Genomic DNA, 12710 nt, shown 5'->3' with positions numbered 1-12710 from the left:
ACTGACCACCCATCCCCTTTTATTTCTAACACTAGCCAATCATATAAAGCCCATCTGTCTCCTGGCTTCAAGCCCGAATCTACCAACTCCTTTACTACAAGAGTTTTGTAACGAACAAACCTATTAAACCAGGGTTTAGATTACTGATGTTCTAGAAAAGCCATAGTTACAAATAATAATAATAAAGGAATATTGCTGTCTGAAGCATCCTCAAATTAAATTCATTGATTATTAGGCTTGGGTTGCTTCCTTTATTCCCTAGATAACTAGTATGTATTCCGCAGTAGAAGTCATTAGTGTAGCTTTATTATTTGCTAAAAAATAAGATTCTTTTGTTGAAACACATGGATTTTATTGATTTGTGTCAAAAGACATGGCTTCAAACAGTGAAGGAGGAGAAGCTGCCTATCAAACAAGCTTAAGAATTTTTTATTTTTTAAATGCAATATTAATATTTCAAGGTTATTTTCTAGCCTGTTCAAGACTATTTCTTGACTCATATATACTTGGAGACCAGAGGAGTCATCGTTGACGGGAAATGATTACATAATATGAGATACAATTATCAAGTTTTCAGCTAAATGCTTTATTGGCTTGATACAGGAGTTAATGTGACTTGTTTTTAACTCACTGCTGATGCTGATAAATATTCTACCCTTTCTTTAATGTATTAAACTGAAAAGGATGCTGGAAAAGATGTCAGTGCTGGGGAACAAAAATATATATTAAATACACTTAATTTTTCAAGCTTTGACTACATTTTAAATTATGCAATCAAATAAAACAATTAGTGATTAAATAGTTAATATAATTTCAGTAGCTGGTATAATTCTCCCAAAGCCAAGAAGATCCTGACCAGAATTATTTGTCAGTTTCAACAATGAACATTTTGAATTTTCAATTAGCATGACAAGCAAGTGAAGTTATTATAAAGGTCAAAACTGTATTTGATTTAGCCAGTAAATTGATACCATTTCATACATTCTTATTGAAATAGTGTGATTTTTTATCTTTAGTCAGTAGTTTGGATTGGTCAAGAGTTACTTTAATTCTCAGCTAAACATAATTAACAAACTGAAAAATATATTTAGATTTATGCATTTGTTTCATTCCTGGAGCAAATTCCTTTCTTAACTATGACTAATTTAATTTTTTAGCTATTAAAATATATTTGAATACTGGTTTAGTGATAATTTTGTGTTGGAGCTATAATAAGAGATTTATTTTTATTTAAACTTGACTTAAGTTTTCTGAATTTAGACTATTAAATAAAATCCTCTTTGTAGACTTCAGTTCAGCATTCAACACCATCATACCGGACATTCTCTTAACCAAACTAAATCAGCTAGCAGTACCTTTAACACACTTGTAAGTGGATCACAAGCTTCCTAACAGACAGGAAGCAGCAGGTGAAGCTAAGAAAAATCACATGAGATACATGTACGCCATCACTCTACTGAACAAATAATTCCCTCAACACTGTCAGACTTTTTACTAAATCTGCACTTCTATTTCTACTAGTTTCTTTTTCTCATCATTCCTATCATCCTTTTCCTCCCACTTATGACTGTAACTTGTTGCTTGTATCCTAAGATTTTTATTAATATTGATTGTTTCTTCATTGCTTATTTGACCCCTATGACAATCATTAAGTGTTGTACCACAGATTCTTGACAAATGTATCTTTTTCTTTTATGTATGCTGAGAGCATATGCACCAAGACAAATTCCTTGTGTGTCCAATGGCCAATAAAATTCTATTCTATTCTATTCTAAAATATTGAGATCAGGGATTGTTTGATTTGTTCTTTACATTGTGTTCTGCAGAGGTGGGTTCCTCTCGGTTTGGACCGGTTCACCCAAACCAGTAGTGACCTGCTGATATCATGGACCGGTTCGGTCGGTCCCGATCTATGGAGGCCGCCATCTGTTTTTGAAATTATTTTGGGAATTTTTCCCATTAAAAAAAAATCCAGGTTTTTTTCTTCTGCAAATGCACAGAAGGTAAGTTCCCGGCACTATGCATGTGGTCGCCATCTTGTTTTTGGATTTTTTTGGGGGGGGTGTCAATTTTATTTTATTTATTTTGGAACTTTTTTCTGGGTTTTTTTTCTTTTGTACATGTGCAAAAGCCGAGTTTCTGTCACTGTGCATGCGCTCTCCATCTTGTATTTGGCTTTTTTATCTTTTAGATTTTTTTGTCAATGCGCATGCGTGGCCACGTGGTGCAGGAGGAAGCAGAGCAGAAGCGAGGTGTGTTAGAACCCACCCCTGGTGTTCTGTCAAGACATGAAAAACTTTAGACTCTGCTAGTTCCCATGAAAGTTAAATAATCAGCTGTTATCTATCTTGTCATGTTCCTGTCTGAATAATTCAAGGAGTATGTCTATTCAATACTGCTTTTGTTTTAAAAGAATTACAGATATTAGCAAATGATTAGCATATTTTATTATTATATATTAGTATATTATATTAAATTATTATTATATACAGTATATATTAATATTATATATTAGCATATTATATTATATTAGTAAATACTCATTGCTTAACTTGATTTTTCAGATTTTTGTAATTTGCACATTGATATGGAATTATAGCCTAGTGCTTATGTCACACTGCCTTCCCCTCAGTCACATGACTAGAAACTGAATACTTGGGAACTTGTTTGCACTCAAAAATTATTGCAAAAGGCTCCACAATCATGTGTTCAGGATTTGCAATTTTCTCTGCTGGCTTCTGCAGACAAGTTGTCTGCCAAGGGCAGCTGAACTCCTTCAGCAGGACCAAGAAATGGAACTCAGATCATGGTGACCTGAGCTCTATTTTTGCATACAGCTCATTTTTGCACATGAAGGAGAGCCAATTTCCTTCAAGCAGAATGTAGAAATGGACCAAAGGCATTCTCTTCTGCACACAGAGAGGAATTAACATCCTTCAACTAGTCCCTAAAGGCTAGATGGAGCTAGAACCCAAACAGAAAATGGAGAAGCACCATGATAAGGAGTGCGGTATCTTTTAGGTAGGTGAGGGAAATGCTGGGAAGCCTGAGCCAGGTTATGCATGAGTGCCTCTCAGAGTCTGAAAATCCCGCTTGGATATTGGCAGGAACGATTTTCCGTTCCTAAGTGGAGCCTACCAGGGACCTCTCCTCCTGAGACACCTCTGTCTGCCTAATAACCCATGCAACTGTTTAATGACCCAAACCAGGAGTGCTGGGATTATAGCTATTGAACAAAGCTTAATGATTGCTTCACTCAATGACCAAAATTCCAGGATCAATTGTAATCATAAATCAAGGATGTACACCTTTCCTATTTTCTTTTCACAAATGCTAGCTACATCTTCAACTACAGATGTAAAGGAAGGACCACAAAACTGCATTAAGTTATGACATGCCTAAATACTGTTAACAAAGTAAGCTGCATCATGTATCAAGCTAAGCCATAAATGACGAATGAATAACCTTTTTTTCTAATGTCTTAAACAGCATCTGTGGGGGCTGAAAAAAACGAGGGGTCCGAAGCCCAAACCAACAGAAGCACTAGAATATCTCCAATGTCTTTCTTTTCTCCCTCTTCCACATATCAAGGATAGGATAATTAAACAACTCATTTCTTTCCAAAGTTATATTTTGTACAGACTAATTTCATACCGCACTGTTAACCAAAACAGCCATATTATGACCTAATTTGATGTCTGAGAGAAGCAATTTGGTGTAATGGTTAAGCCATCAGGCTGAAAGTCAACTGAGTGGCTTTGGGAAAGTTGTTCTTTCTCAGCCCTAGAAAGGCCATTCACTTCTGAAAATCTTGCCAAGAAAGCTTAAGGTATTTGTCAGGTGTTAAAACTCACTCTAAGGCATTCCCGTCCCAAAATTTAAGAACCTGATCAGTATGCAAGTTTTTTTTTTTTGTCAAATATAATTTAACAAATTGAAGTTGTTATATCCAAACTGGCATGTGCCTCATATAAACAGAGATTATTAAGGAGTTATAACCCAGCAACAACAGCTGCAACTGGACAAGCCTGGGCAAGACAGAGGTTTTAACACATCTACATGTCAACACACATCTTCACAGTCTTCCCTTCAAACTAAAATGTAAACCAAGAGCTATAAGCAAGGACACATTTAAATGTTTAAGGTTTGCATTCAAAGGCAAACAAAAAGGGACATTCTGACCACCTGTTGCAAAACATAACCAAGAGACTAAATTTTACTGTGAATTATGATAGTAAAATTAAAATGAAATATATGCAGCACTGACTTTAAAAAAACTCTTGGATTTCAGACATAATCAGAATCCTTGAAATTAAAGTACCATATTTTTCTGAATATAAGACAACCTATACACCAAATACAGCCTCCCCCCCACCCCCGTGTCCCATTTTTGCTAAAAATTGGCCTGGTTTTTGCAAAAATGGGGTGCGCAGGGGGTTTGAAAGGGCTTCAGTATGCTCCTGAGGGCTGGGGGAGTAAAAAAAAACACCCATTTCCCCCAAAAAAGGGGCGTTTTTGCTTTCGCCCAGCTCCCAGGAGCTCCCTGCAGGCCTCTCAAATCTTATGTCCACTCCATTATTGCAAAAAATAGGTGAAAAACAGGTCCGATTTTGCAAAAAATGGGATGCATAGAGGGTTTGGGAGGCCTGCAGAGTGCTCGGGGGGAGGCAAAAAACCCCGTTTTTGCAAAAAAAAAAAAAAGGGGGAGGGGCATTTTTACAAAAAGTGTGGAATACAGAGGGTTTGGGAGGCTTGCAGAGTGCTCCTGGGGGCTGGGGGAAGGGCCAAAAAAACTTTTTGCAAAAGAAAGGGGCCCATTTTTACAAAAAACGTGGCATAGAGGGTTTGGGAGGCTTGCAGAGTGCTCCTGGGGGCAGGGAGGACCAAAACAAAATTCTCTTTGAAATCTTAGTGTGTCTTATACACCAGTGTGTCTTATAGTCTGAGGGGCGGCATACAAATCCAATAAATAAATAAATAAATAAATAAATAAATAAATATAGCATATATAAAGCTATAACCTTATTTTTCCAGTTACTTTATCCTTTATTCTTCGCTTTGTTAAAAGATTAAAGGCAGGTAGTCTAATGGCTTATCACCAAAATCCATGCTTGATTTTTCACATACTGGCAAGATTAGCAGAATTCTAATATGCATGCCATATAATACATAACTTCAATCTCCCTTCCCAATCCATATTGCATATATTTAAAAAACCTGATTTATACCAACGAAAAAAACTACTTTGGGCTAGTAGTAGCCCAAAGTAACAAGTACTGTCATCTCAGGGCAGTTAATTGCACAATGGAGAGATAAAGTCACAAATACTAAAAATTTAAATTCAAACAACTTTATTGTGGTCATTTAACAGACGCACTTGCACACACACAATAAAAAGCATCATGCTTATTAGTTAAAACTAATCTAAAATGTAGAACTTTAGAGCCCCCATCGAATCTGAATTTTAGAGTCCCTGCCAAATAGCAGCTCACATAAGAAAAATGACCAGTGGGTAATGCTACAGCAGAATATTCTTCGCTCAAACAAGTTCAATTACTCTTAATTATCCTTTATATAATTTTGTCTGCCACTGCACAGAACCTGGCAATCTTATATATTATTTCAGGATTAATATAATAAGAATTGCTTGTATTACTGGCCATTATACTCTGTTTTACTAACCAAGAGTGGGGCAATTAGAGCATTTTGGGATGCTGTGTAAAACTGGCAGTACAAAAGAAATATTTAGTTGTTTTTACATGTTCTGAGTCGCAAGAACATACTTGTAAAGGGTATGGTATTCTTTTATATCTTCCAACTGGGAGTGCTGAAGGTAGTACATTACATCAGACTACAGTAAAGGCCCTGCCCTGGTTGAAAATATTAAGATGTGTGAGATACATAGCTGGTGCCAAAATGTATCCCTGAGTAGCCTAGTAGTATTTCCTGCATCCAGTTTCTTGATCACATTATGTAGATGTTGTTTTCGTGTGGTTTTTGCCTGCTTATAGCTCAGAGATAATACTGTAGATAAGTAGGAGAGAGTCCTAGGAGAGGAAGCTTCTTGTATACAGTATATGCTAAAAATATACTGTGCATATCCCAGCTTTCTTATGTACAAACTGCTGGCATTAATATGTTATTTCTAATTTATAAGTCAAACTGCACTTATTGTTATACACTTCAACATTAAAAACCACTAGCATACCTAATAACCCAATGAATTCTTTAATGTATAGTTTCCACTATGAAATGCAACGTTGTAAATCCTAATATCTCATTTTTGGACACAAAAAAAATGTTAATATTCTTCTTTTCATTATATACTCTTGTAGATTCTGGATACAGGTTAGCAAATTAATCCAGGGGTCGACAAAGTTGTTCAGAATCTAGGAGCCAGCCAAAAAATTTAGGAGCCAGAATTTTTTTTAAGCAAACTTGGTTTTTAATTTAACAAAAAAAATCGGGCCGGCAGGGAACAGAATGGAGCCTTCCGCGGCGGGGCTGGTAAGGGGGGGAGCCGAGGGGGGAGCCGAGCCCAGCCCCGTGGCATTCGCTTTCCTCCCGCCCGCAGCCGACTGATCGTGGGCTCCTTCGCAACCTCGGAGAGCTTCCTGGTTTTCGTGAGCTTTCATGCCCTGGAAGCTCTCCGAGGTTGCGAAGGAGCCCACGATCAGTCTCGGCTGCGGGTGGGAGGAAGGCGAATCCCCCGTGGGCTCCGTTACATCTTCCGCTGCCAGCCAGGCCATGCTGGCGGCAGCGGAACAATCGCCTTCCTCCCGCCCGCAGCCGACTGACCGTGGGCTCCTTCCCGAGCTCCCTTCCTGAGCCTCCCGTTTTCTCTCCCCCCCCTCGCCCCTTCGCCTCCCTGTGTTCCTAGGAGAAGTGCTGGGGATTAGAAGATAGATAGATAGGTAGATATATGATAGATAGATAGATAGATAGATAGATAGATAGATAGGTATAAATAGACAGACAGTGATAGTCAAAGAGAGATAGACAGAGAGACAGATGATGAATGGATTGGGCAGCATAGAAGATAAATAGATAGATAGATAGGTAGATATATGATAGATAGGTAGGTAGATAGGTAGGGTGGGTATATGATAGATAGATAGATAGACAGACAGACAGACAGACAGACAGACAGACAGACGTAGGTAGGTAGATATAAATAGACAGTCAGGCAGATAGTCAAAGACAGATAGACAGAAAGACAGAAGATGGATGGATTTATAGATGATAGATAAATAGACAGATAGATAAATAAATGTTAGATGATGAATGGATTGGGCGGCATAGAAGATAGATAGATAGATGGATGGATGGATGGATGGATGGATGGATGGATGGATAGATAGATAGATGAGGGAGGATAAAATGGTATTAAAAGGGGAGGAAGAAGAGAAGTGTGTGTTGGGAGGGGGGAACCACTCCTGATTATAGATTCGAACACGTGGATTGTGGAAGTGAGAAGGAAAGAATTACGCCGGGATAGGATGGTATCAATGAAGTGGAATCCAAGCTTCACCCAAGAGGTTAATGGAAAGCGCACAGGGAGAAAAGCGAAGGGTGGCCAACAACGTGATTCTGCCCGGGTTTTGCCCGCCTCGGGGTCTGGAGAGGCTCGTAAAAGCTGAAGAAAAGATTGCACGGGGTTTTGCAGCTTCCGACCGGACGGAACGGGAGAGTAAAGACCCGTCCCGGTTGCAAAAAAAGTTTCTTAGGGCCATGAAAGGGCGATGGGCAACCTCCGGGGTTATGCGAGGATGCTTCCCTAGAGGAGTCCAAAGAGAAGCCATCCCCCGGGGGAAGAGGGCAACTCCCGGGGCTTCCCTGTGAAAGGACGGAGCCCGGCTCCTCCCGCCCCGTCACCCGCTCCGCCTCCCCCCGGCCGAGCTGCCGGCCTCGCGCGGCTCCCTCACCATCAGCACTTTGGCCGCGCTCTCCAGCTGGGCGATCACCTCGGAGGCTCCCCCCGCCGCCGCCGCGGCCGCCGCCATCATGGTCTCTCTTCAATGGCGCCATGCAAGGCATTCTGGGACGGGGAGGACGCCCAGCCAATCCGCGACTCCCGGGGAGGCTACAAGGGCCCCGGGGTGTGAGAGAGCCCCGATTGGGGAGGTCGTGGACGGCCCCCGCAGAGCCGCTCTCCCCCGACGGCTGAGGGAGCGGCGGGGCGTCCTCTTGAAATGGCTTCGGGGAGGTGGAGGGGGGTAGAATGGAGAGAGAGCAGCTCCGTCAGGTCCGGGAGGAGAAGGGCGGGATGTGGCCATGTGGTCCGACCCTTTCTCAACTCCTCAAGCACCAGGCAACATTTTCTAGGCGCCAGACAACATTTTCTAGGCGCCACTGGCGACCAGGCGCCTGGGTTTGTCGACCCCTGAATTAATCAAATACTGTATTGTCAAAATTTAGTACTGGGCATGTTCACCTGAAGGACAAAGATTAATTTGAGGTTAATTTGGAAATGTTTAAGCCTGAAAAATATGGAGACAAGGAAGTAAGTAGCTGACTTATTCTGTAGGTTTTTAATTTATTTATTGACTTCAAAATCAATGAATCATAAAAGCAGTTACCTAAATGCTCTCCTTGGCATTCTTCCTACAATAACCACTATGCTGCAACATCTAAGCAAATCAATAAAATTCAACTGTCAATTCTATCATGAATTACATTATAGGAGAGTAAAGTTATAAGAATTCTAATTCTTTTTTATTTAAATTCTAAATTTTCTTGATTTTTATTATGAGAGCTCTTAATTTCTCAGGATGCTGGTAAACTATGTCCAACTTCCTTCAAAGAGTAGAAAGTATTGATCTTTAAATCTCAGAAACGGATGAAGTGTGGATTGATTAAACAATGTGACAAAGTATATTTTTACAGCCAAGCACTAACAACTCATTAACAAAATATTATTTGCAAAAGTGCCCATAGCAACTGCCCATGCTAAAATCAGAAGTGATAGTATAAATGTTTATTGACAAACTGCGTCCTCAAGATGCAGGGTTATAACATCCACCAAATAATGTTATGGAAAGTGTGAATTATTTCAAGTTGTAACAAGCACAGGCAGTTAAGTACAAGCACAGGATTAACATAAAAATGTTAATTCTAAAGTGGCGAATTACTGAAATAACAGCAACTTCAAGATGCCTTATCATTTTGCTTACATCTGAAGATTTGGTTTATGGAACAGGAAGCTGTGAACTATTTCTCTTTTTTCATTCATCTTACATATATAGGGACGATATTCCTATCAGACCATTAAGCCGTCCACAAAACTCCATTTCCTACATTTCTGAACTCCAGATTTATAAATTCCTTGATTGTTACTTTCGTTTCATTTCCAAGAAGAATCCTTCTTTAGCTTCATCTTATCAGCACACTACCTTTTCAATCCCACTGGGTCCATTAAATGCATTCTGGTTTTCTTCCACATTAGTGCTGTTTGAAATAGTATTCTTTAGGGTTTTTTTCAAGATATCCCAGTTGGTTTTAACACTAAAAAATTTTCCATTACATCTTTATTATTCCTTTTAGTGTATTAAAATTAGTCTTTTAAAAATATGTAGTTTACAATTTGTTACTGTATTTTTTAATTAAGCTTTTGGTTAAAATCAAAAATTCTAATAACCATGGCCACTCGTAATCAAAGTTTCCACCACTTTCATATTGTCAGTCAACCTCTATCTGTTATTTAGGCGCATGAAGAACATCCTATAATCTTTTATTCCCTGTCTCCCTAGAACAAAAATTCTAAGACACTTCTTAACTATGAAGAATTAGAATATACAATATACTGGTGTGCTGAAAACTGCACTGATACTGAGAAGAGCTGTATTCTACTAACCAAATAAAGATAATTGGGGCCCTAGTCATCTAACATAAAAGTATGTGCAAGGATAGAATTCTCTACCACTTCATTCTCAATGAGAATAATATATTCTCATCAAAGGCAAATCAGAGCTGCTATAAACATACTAGTAACTTTCTCAAAGCAAGATTAAATCATTTGATTTACAACATCAAAAATTACAACATCAGTCAAATCTACAAGTTTCCAAAATCCAGTTCATACTGAATTACATTCATTTAATCTGCTGGCAAATATTTCTGAAGTTGTGTTAATATACTATGGTGTGCTGGTGAAGTGATTAAGATGATGGGCTTGTGAGCTGGAAAGCCAGCAGCCCAGGTTTGAGACCTGAGCATCATGCAATGGGGTGATCCTGGCACCCAGCTCTTGCCAATCTAGCAGTTGAAAACTTTAATGCAAGTAGATAAATAGGTACCATTTCAGTGGGAATATAAGAGAGCTCTGTGATGTCATCCTAGCCCCATGACTGTGGAAATGTCTTTGAAGAGCACTTGCACAAAGGCCTTGAAACAGAGATGAACACTGCCCCATTTGGCATCAACGACTAGCAGTATAAAATCCACAGAAACACTTTTACCTTTACCTTTAACATTACTATAATCAAAAGATCCATTTATATAAGTTGGATAATATTTGTAAATTAGATCGTAATGCTTTTTCTATTAAAGAAATTAAAGTGCTGGTTGCTCTTATACATACTTATTTTAGATAGACACCACTGACTCAGGTTGGAAGCATGGTGATTGTATAGACAAACATTCTTTATCTTAACTTGTCTCTAACATTAATTTACAGCTCTTTCAATGACACACCAGCAATTACCTTGCTTTTGTTTATCAGTTTTACCAGTCACTTTATCCTTTTCCCTACTTCCCATAAACCTGCCGAACAGAATCTTCTTCAAGCCCATCTTCTGCTTACATCATCTGTTCAACATACATTGCCTCAAATAATCAGTCTTTATTTAGTCCAGATTTTATGGATATGGTTTTTGCAATCCATGATACTAAATATCTGCCTGTAAATTCATACTTCAAAGACACCTGCTTCTTTTTTGGATTATTAGTCTTCAGTTCTCTAAGAATGTCACCCTTGGAAATCTTATCTGTCACAGAAATGATCTTGTCCTTCATAATCTTGCCTAAGTCTGCCATTAAAACAAAGAAAGGAAAACTACTTATCACCTTTACTTCTTTACTGTCAATTTCAAATTCATTTAGCATGCGGTTTCATATTTTAACATTTAATATTAATTCATAGTTTTATTTTCTATTTCTATAAAGCTGAAGCTTCTTTATGTTTATCTAACCAAGTTGCATATCTGCATGTTTCACTGTTTTCACTCTCAATTTTGATTCTAGCTGTCACTCCCATTCTTGTTATTATTATAATGTATTTATTGTATAGATTAAACACATATGGGAACAACAAGCAGTCCCTTCTTTATATAGACCTGAACAAATTCAGCGGATACCAATTCTAATTGTATATCCAAGATTGTAATGCCATCTATGTCAAATCCATAGGATAGATTATTCCCATTACAGCCATTAATTCAATCAGTTCTGTACAAGCAACAATGATACATATCCAAAGTTATATAAATTGAAATAATAATTTGTGTAACTCACTAGTTTATGACCAATTTTACTATATTGAAGCAAATCCTCCAAATCAAAAAAATTCCAGTATCTGACTTTTTCCCCATCTAAGCAACCCAATAATTAATGTCTTCTGAATATATTACATTGCTAAAAAGTAACATGCCAGAAAATCCAAGGTGAGAGCTATTTTGATCTAAGGCACTGGCTTAGCCATGAAAGCCAGCTGGGTGACCTTGGACCAAATGCTCTTTCTCAATCCAACTCACTTCACAGGGTTATTATGGGGGAAATAGGAGAAGGAAGAATATTTGATATGTTCATTGTCTTGGGTTATTGGTAAAAATAATAAAGATGGGATAAAAATGAATATAATAATAAATAAAAAGTATAAAATGTAGAAAAGCAAGTAAAGCATTTAACCAATTTCTGTGTACGTTGCTTTTAAAATGAAATTGTAAGAACACAAGAATACAGTTAGTACTAATTTAATTTAATATAATGCAATATTACTATCTGACCAAGTAGCAAGATAATCTTGTGCAGTTTGGAACAACATTTTGAAAGCAAGACAATAATCTTTGCTATTTGCGGGGGTGTTTTCTTAATTTTATATTTTATGTAAGATGCTGGGACTATTTTGATTGTAGTGGGTTAGAAATGTGAAACCTAAACAGAGATGCCACAGGATTTTAAGAGGTGTATAACTGCAGTGAATAATTCTGATTGCCCCATGCAACTCTTGAGGTCTTATTTTAAAAACAAAGACCATATTAGTCTACTTCTATGATATCCCTTATTATTTTCTCCTCTTCCTTCCTGAAACAAGAAAGTAGTTACAGCTAAGCAGATTCATTTTTGTTCTATGAATTACAAACCATGAATTGAAATAAATATTTTATTTCTACAAATGTTATTTTAAATGCCATGCTGTTTTATGCCCATGACCAAGAAGCAAAAGTAGCACCTACTTTTTGAAAAACACAGAAAATATTACAAATGAGAAGTTTCAAATCAACTTCTGAGAATACTGTAATAAAAATTGGGAGTTAAGGAAGAAAATGATACAATACTGATTCTGATTTATAACATTATTTATGATATACAAAACATTTTAACTCAAACCTCTGTAAGTTTAAAACATCCCACTTAACATAGAAACATTTCAGGTTTTGTGCTTGAAATTGATTGTTTTGATCATTTTGTAAGTTTTTTCAGCTGAAAAACAA

At 37.7% G+C, this 12710-nt stretch overlaps 1 protein-coding gene across 2 annotated transcripts in view; it reads right to left on the bottom strand.

Annotated features, from left to right (window-relative positions):
* Nucleotides 1-12710, bottom strand: part of XPR1 (xenotropic and polytropic retrovirus receptor 1) — a 112100-nt gene that overhangs the window by 89927 nt on the left and 9463 nt on the right. The gene's annotated exons all lie outside the window — the stretch shown is intronic.

This window comes from Erythrolamprus reginae, chromosome 3, assembly GCF_031021105.1.
Source record: "Erythrolamprus reginae isolate rEryReg1 chromosome 3, rEryReg1.hap1, whole genome shotgun sequence".
Lineage (NCBI taxonomy): Eukaryota > Metazoa > Chordata > Lepidosauria > Squamata > Dipsadidae > Erythrolamprus > Erythrolamprus reginae.
This window is presented reverse-complemented; position numbering and strand designations above follow the sequence as displayed.